This window comes from Malurus melanocephalus, unplaced genomic scaffold (genome assembly GCF_030028575.1).
Source record: "Malurus melanocephalus ecotype Western Australia unplaced genomic scaffold, MMel_1.1 scaffold_1926, whole genome shotgun sequence".
In the NCBI taxonomy this organism is placed as follows: Eukaryota; Metazoa; Chordata; class Aves; order Passeriformes; family Maluridae; genus Malurus; species Malurus melanocephalus.
The window spans coordinates 3,011-10,755 of NW_026625158.1; the positions used below are offsets into that span (position 1 = coordinate 3,011).

The 7,745-nt window shown below is 45.2% G+C and overlaps 1 long non-coding RNA gene across 2 annotated transcripts; it reads left to right on the plus strand.

Annotated features, from left to right (window-relative positions):
• The first annotated feature begins 400 nt into the window (after nucleotides 1-400).
• Nucleotides 401-3,508, plus strand: LOC130587462 (uncharacterized). 2 transcript variants are annotated; one of them, XR_008966798.1, is made up of 3 exons: nucleotides 401-445; nucleotides 2,067-2,145; nucleotides 3,468-3,508. It is a non-coding gene; the product is annotated as an uncharacterized LOC130587462 (long non-coding RNA). The 2 variants fall into 2 exon arrangements; XR_008966799.1 differs by lacking the exon at nucleotides 401-445 and adding an exon at nucleotides 1,346-1,390.
• Nucleotides 3,509-7,745: the final 4,237 nt, after the last annotated feature.

Sequence of the window (7,745 nt, forward strand, 5' to 3'; positions counted from 1 at the left end):
GGGAAAAAACAACCCCAAAAAATGGGGATTTACTGGGAAAAAACAACCCCAAAAAATGGGGATTTACTGGGAAAAAACAACCCCAAAAATGGGGATTTACTGGGGAAAATGGGGATTTACTGGGGGAAACAAAAAAATAATGGGGATTTACCTGGGAAAATGGGGAAAATGGGGATTTACTGGGGAAAACAGAAGAGGCGGCCTACAGGAATATCAAAAAGGCCATCAAACCCGTGCTCGTGTGAGCGGAAAAATGGGAAAAATTAATGGGAAAATGGGAAAAATGGGGAAATGGGGAAAACGGGAAATGGGGATTTACCGGGGAAAAACAACCCCAAAAATGGGATTTATGGGGAAAAAGAATAAAAAATAATGGGGATTTACTGGGGAAAACAGAAGAGGCGGCCTACAGGAACATCAAAAACGCCATCAAACCCGTGCTCGTGTGAGAGGGGATATCCAGGGAAAAATGGGAAAAATGGGAATATGGGGATTTACTGGGAAAAATGGAAATTATCTGGGAAAAAAACAACAAAAAAAATGGGAATTTCCTGGGGAAAAAAAGGGGATTTACCGGGGAAAATGGGGATTTACCAGGGAAAAATGGCGATTTACCAAAAAAAACGGGGATTTACTGGGAAAAAACAACACCAAAAAATGGGGATTTAGTGGGGAAAATGGGGATTTACTGGGGGAAACAAAAAAATAATGGGGATTTACTGGGGAAATGGTCAAAATGGGGATTTACTGGGAAAAAAAGAATAAAAAATAATGGGGATTTCCTGGGGAAAACAGAAGAGGCGGCATACGGGAACATCAAAAATGCCATCAAACCCGTGCTCGTGTGAGAGGAAAAATGGGGAAAATAAATGGGAAAATGGGGATTTACCAGAAAAACAACCCCAAAAAATGGGGATTTACTGGAAAAAACAACCCCAAAAAATGGGGATTTACTGGGGGAAACCGAAGAGGCGGCCTACAGGAACATCAAAAACGCCATCAAACCCGTGCTCATGTGAGAAAAATGGGAAAAATGGAAATATCCGGGGAAAANGGCCTACAGGAACATCAAAAACGCCATCAAACCCGTGCTCATGTGAGAAAAATGGGAAAAATGGAAATATCCGGGGAAAAACAACCCCCAAAAATGGGGATTTACTGAAAAAATGGGGAAATGGGGATTTACTGGGAAAAACAACCCCAAAAATGGGGATTAAGTAGTGAAAATGGGGATTTACTGGGGAAAACAAAAAAAAAAGGTGATTTACTGGGGAAATGGGGAAAATGGGGATTGACTGGGAAAAAGAATAAAAAATAATGGGGATTTCCTGGGGAAAACAGAAGAGGCGGCATACGGGAACATCAAAAGTGCCATCAAACCCGTGCTCGTGTGAGAAAAATGGGAAAAATAAATGGGGAAATGGGGAAATAGGAATATGGGGATTTACCGGGGAAAAATGGGAAATAGGGAAATGGGGAAAATGGGATTTACTGAGGAAAATGGGGATTTACTGAGGAAAACGGGGATTTAGTGGGGAAAATGGAAAAAAAAAGGGTTTTAGTGGGGAAAAACAAAAAAAATAATGCAGATTTACTGGGAAAAAACAAAAAATAATGGGGATTGACAGGGAAAAACAAAAAAAAATGTGGATTTACTGGGAAAAAATGGGAATTTACTGGGAAAAACAAAAAATATAACAGGGATTGACTGGGAAAAATGGGAAAACAATGGGGATTTACTGGGAAAAATGGAAAATGGGGATTTACTGGGAAAAACAAAAAGAAAAGGGGGATTTACTGGAAAAACAGAAAAAAGGGGGGATTTACTGGGAAAAATGGGGATTTACTGGGCAAAATGGAAAAATGGGAATTTCCTGGAAAAAAATGGGAATTTCCTGGGGAAAAAAACAAAAAAAAAACCCTGTATTTTCCCTCAAATTTGCTGTTTTCCCTTGAATTCCCCATTTTCCCTATAATCCCCCAATTTCCCTCTAATTCCCTGTTTTTCCTAGAATTCCGTTTTTTTCCCAGAATTGCCCATTTTTCCCGTTTTTCCCTCTTTTCAGCCACCTGGACAATCACTCTCTGTGGGAGCCCAAGGTTTTCGCCACGGGATGTTTCCGGATCATCATGTACTCCATCCAGGTGGGAAAAAACGCCTGGAATTCCGGGAAAACCCGCAATTAATGGGAATTCCGTGTTTTACCTCAAATTCCGTTTCCCCTCAAAATCCATATTTTTCCTTGAATTCCATATTTGCTCCGGAATTCCCCATTTTCCCTTTAAATTCATGTTTTTCCTTTAATTTTGTTTTCCCACTGATTCCCCATTTTCCCTTTAATTCCTATTTCCTCTTGAATTTCCATTTCCCTTGAATTCCATTTTCCTTTAAATTCCATGTTTTCCCTCAAATTCCTGATTTTCCCTCGAATTCCCCATTTTCCCCTCAAATTCCATTTCCTTTTAATCCCATCTTTCCCAATAATTCCCCATTTCCTCTCTAATTCCATATTTTCCCTGGAATTCCCTGTTTTCCCTCGAATTCTGTATTTTCCCTCGAATTCCCAATTTTCCCTTCAAATTCCCCATTTTCCCTCAAATTCCATATTTTCCTTGAATTCCATATTTTCCCTCGAATTCCATTTTTCCTTTGATTCCATATTTTCCCGATAATTTCCCATTTTCCCTTTAATTCCTATTGCCCCTCTAATTCCGTTTTCTCTTTAATTCCATATTTTCCCTGGAATTCCCCGTTTTCCTTCTAATTCTGTATTTTCCCTTGAATTCCACATTTTCCCTCAAATTCCATATTTTCCCCAGAATTCCCCATTTTCCTTCTAATTCCATATTTTCCCTCAAATTCCCAGTTTTCCTTCTAATTCCCCATTTCCCCCTCAAATTCCCAATTTTCCTTCTCATTTCCCATTTTCCTTCTAATTCCTCATTTTCCCTCAAATTCCCCATTTTCCCAGAATTCCGTGTTTTCCCTGGATTCCCATTGGCATGGCCGGATCCCGTCCGGTCGTTCCAAGGGATCCCGGAATCCCTGGAATGCTCTAAAAATGAGGGATTGTGTTTCCCATCCCATAAACTCCCCAAATTCAGGATTTGGGACAATCCTAATTTTTCCAATCCCTTAAATCCCCCAAATCCCAGATTCAGGACAATCCCGTTATTCCAATCCCATAAATTCCCCAAAATCCTGGATTTGGGACAATCCTATTATTTCAGTCTTGTTATCCCAATCCCATAAATTCCCCAAATCCCAGATTCAGGACAATCCTGTTATTCCAATCCCATAAATCCCGGAAATCCCGGATTTAGGATAACCCCATTATCCCAATCCCATTTCCAATCCCGTTATCCCATAATGCGGTTTTTGGGGTGATTCCCATTTTTTGGGGGGATAATTCCCATTTTTTTGGGATAATTCCCGTTTTTTTGGGATAATTCCCGTTTTTTTCCAGCCCCAGCACTCCCACCTGGTGATCCAGCAGCTCCTGGGACAATCCCGTTATCCCAATCCCATTATCCCAATCCCATTATCCCAATCCTGTTATCCTATCCCATTATCCCATAATGGGATTTTTGGGATAATTCCCATTGTTTTGGGATAATTCCAGGTTTTTTTTGGGATAATTCCCATTTTTTTGGGGATAATTCCCATTTTTTTCCAGCCCCAGCACTCCCACCTGGTGATCCAGCAGCTCCTGGGACAATCCCAGTATCCCAATCCTGTTATCCCAATCCCATTGTCCAATCCCATTATCCAATCCCGTTATCCAATCCCATTATCCCAATTCTGTTATCCCATAATGGGGTTTTTGGGGTGATTCCCAGTTTTTTTGGGATAATTCCCATTTTTTGGGATCATTCCTGTTTTTTTGGGATAATTCCCGGTTTTTTTGGATAATTCCCATTTTATTCAGCCCCAGCACTCTCACCTGGTGATCCAGCAGCTCCTGGGACAATCCCGTTATCCAATCCCGTTATCCCATAATGGGGTTTTTGGGATAATTCCCATTTTTTTTTGATAATTCCCATTTTTTCAGCCCCAGCACTCCCACCTGGTGATCCAGCAGCTCCTGGGACAATCCCGTTATCCCAATCCCGTTATCCTATCCCATTATCCCATAATGGGGTTTTTGGGATAACTCCCAGTTTTTTGGGATAATTCCCGTTTTTTGGGATAATTCCCATTTTTTCCAGCCCCAGCACTCGCACCTGGTGATCCAGCAGCTCCTGGGACAATCCCATTATCCCAATCCCGTTATCCCAATCCCATTATCCATATCCCATTATCCATATCCCATTATCCTGTTATCCCAATCCCATAATTCCCAATTTTTTTTGATAATTCCCATTTTTTTGGGATACTTCCCGTTTTTTTCCAGCCCCAGCACTCTCACATGGTGATCCAGCAGCTCCTGGGACAATCCCATTATCCCAATCCCATTATCCCATAATGGGGTTTTTGGGGTGATTCCCGGTGTTTTTGGGGGATAATTCCCAATTTTTGGGGGATAATTCCCATTTTTTTGGGATAATTCCCATTTTTTTGGGATAATTCCCATTTTTTCCAGCCCCAGCACTCCCACCTGGTGATCCAGCAGCTCCTGGGCCATCTGGACGCCAACGGGCGCAGATCCCAGATTGGGGACAATCCCATTATCAATCCCATTATCCCAATCCTGTTATCCCGTTATCCCATTATCCTATCCCGTTATCCCATAATGGGGATTTTGGGATAATTCCCATTTTTTTGGGATAATTCCCGTTTTTTCCAGCCCCAGCACTCCCACCTGGTGATCCAGCAGCTCCTGGGACAATCCCATTATCCCAATCCCGTTATCCTAGCCCATTATCCCATAATGCGGTTTTTGGGATAATTCCCGTTGTTTTGGGATAATTCCAGTTTTTTTGGGCTAATTCCCATTTTTTTGGATAATTCCCATTTTTTGGGGATAATTCCCGTTGTTTTCCAGCCCCAGCACTCGCACCTGGTGATCCAGCAGCTCCTGGGACATCTGGACGCCAACGGGCGCAGCTCGGCCGCCGTCCGCGCCGGCATCGTCCAGGTGCTCTCCGAGGCCGCTGTCATCGCCGCCTCCGGATCCGTGGGTGAGCCGGAATCCCGGAATTCCAGGAATGAGGGACCAGGGGGGTCGGGATGGGATCTGGGATTTCGGGAATTCTGGGAATGAGGGAGGAGGGGGGTCGGGAGGGAATTTGGGATTTTGGGAATTCTGGGGAATGAAGGAGGAGGGATTTGGGAAGGGATCTGGGATTGTGGGATTTACTGGGAAGGGATGTGGAATTCTGGGAATTCCTGGGAATGAGGGAGGAGGGGGTCGGGATGGGATCTTGGATTTCGGGAATTTCTGGGAATGAGGGAGGAGGGGATCGGGAGGGGATCTGGGATTTTGGGAATTCCGGGAATGAGGGAGGAGGTGGTCGGGAGGGGGTCTGGGATTGTGGGATTTACTGTGGGAATGAGGGAGGAGGAGTTTGAGAAGGGCTCTGGAATTCTGGGATTCCCTGGGAATTTGGGAGGAGGAACCCGGAGGAATTGAGGGAAGGGCTCTGGAATTCCCAAAATTCCCAAAATCCCCGCAATCCCCTCAATCCCTCATTCCCTCAATCCCCTCGATCCCCAAATCCCACAATCCCCTCAATACCCAAATCCCAAAATCCCCTCAATCCCAAAATCCCCCAAATCCCTCAATCCCTCATTCCCTTGGTCCCCTCAATCCCCAAATTCCAAAATCCTTGAAATTCCTGCAATCCCAAAAATCCCCAAATCCCAAAATCCTTGAAATTCCCAAAATCCCACAATCCCCTCAATCCCCAAATGCTAAAATCCCCTCAATCCTTCATCCCCTCAATCCCCTCAATCCCCCAAATCCCTGAACCCCTCAATGCCACAATCCCCGCAATCCCTGAAATCCGTAAATCCCCAAATCCCCAAAATTTCTGAAATCCTGCAATTCCCGCAATTTCCGTAATCCCCAGATCCAAAAATTACCGCAATCCCCTCAATCCCCTCATTCCCTCAATCCCCAAATCCCGCAATCCGCTCCATCGCCTCAATCCGCTCCATCGCCTCAATCCGCTCAATCCCCTCAATCCCCTCAAATCCCAAATCCCAAAATCTCCAAAATTCCAGCAATCCCCTCAATCCCTCATGCCCTCAATCCCCAAATCCCAAAATCCCCTCAATCCCCCAAATCCCCTCAATCACTCATTCCCTCGATCCCCTCAATCCTGAAATCCCAAAATCCCTCAATCCCCTCAATCCCTCAAGCCCCTTGATTGATCCCCAAATCCCAAAATCCCGGAATCCCCACAGTCCCTCAATCCCTGAAATTGCCGAACTCCCGGAATTCCCAAAATCCCCTCAATCCCCTCAATCCCTCAATCCCTCAATGCCTTTAATCACCTCAATCCCTCAATCCTCCAAATCCCAAAATCCTTGAAATTCCCAAAATTCTGCAATCCCTTCAATCCCTCAATCCCTCATTCCCTCAATCCCCAAATCCCAAAACCCGTCAATTCCTCATTCCCTCAATCCCCTCAATCCCCCAAATCCCAAAATCCCCAAATCCCCTCAATCCTCTCAATCCCCTCAACCCCCAAATCCCAAAATTCCCACAATCCCCTCAATCCCAGCAATCCTAGCATTCCTTGCAATTCCCAAAATCCCGCAATCCCACAATCCCTCAATCCCTGAAATTCCGAAATCCCAAAATCTCCTCAATCCCCGCAATCCCCTCAATCCCCTCAATCCCTTTGATTGATCCCCAAATCCCGCAATCCCTCAGTCCCTGAAATTCCCGAACTCCCGTAATTCCCAAAATCCCCTCAATCCCCTCATTCCCTCAATTCCCAAATCCCCTCAATCCCCTCAATTCCCTCCATCCCCTCAATCCCCTCAAATCCCAAATCCCAAAATCTCCCAAATTCCCTCAATCCCCAAATCCCAAAATCCCCTCAATCCCCTCAATCCCCTCAAATCCCAAAATCTCCAAAATTCCCTCAATCCCCTCAATCCCAGCAATCCCAGCAATTGCAATTCCTTGCAATTCCCAAAATCCCACAATCCCTCAATCCCTGAAATTCTGAAATCCCAAAATCCCAAAATCTCCAAAATTCCCTCAATCCCCAAATCCTAAAATCCCCTCAATCCCCTCAAAGCTCCACAATCCCCTCAATCCCCAAATCCCCTCAGTCCCCAAATCCCAAAATCCCCAAATCCCCAAATCCCCTCAATCCCCAAATCCCGTCAGTCCCCAAATCCCAAAATCCCCTCAATCCCTGAATCCCCGCAATCCCCTCAATCCCTCAATCCCCTCAATCCCTGAAATCCCAGCAATCCTAGCATTCCTTGCAATTCCCAAAATCCTGCAATCCCTCAATCCCTCAATCCCTGATATTCCCAAACTCCCGGAATTCCCAAAATCCCTCAATCCTGCAATCCCCTCCATCCCCTCAATCCCTCAATTCCCTCAATCCCTCAATCCCCGCAATCCCCTCAATCGCTCATTCCCTCAATCCCTGATATTCCCGAACTCCCGGAATTCCTGAAATCCCAAAATCCCCACATTCCCGTTTTCCCAGGCCCCACGGTTCTGGAGGTGTTCAACACTCTGCTGCGGCAGCTGCGCCTCAGCATCGACCGCGGGCGGGAGCGCGACGAGAGCGCCTTCCAGGAGGCCGTCATCAAAACCATCGGTCTGTGGGGTTTT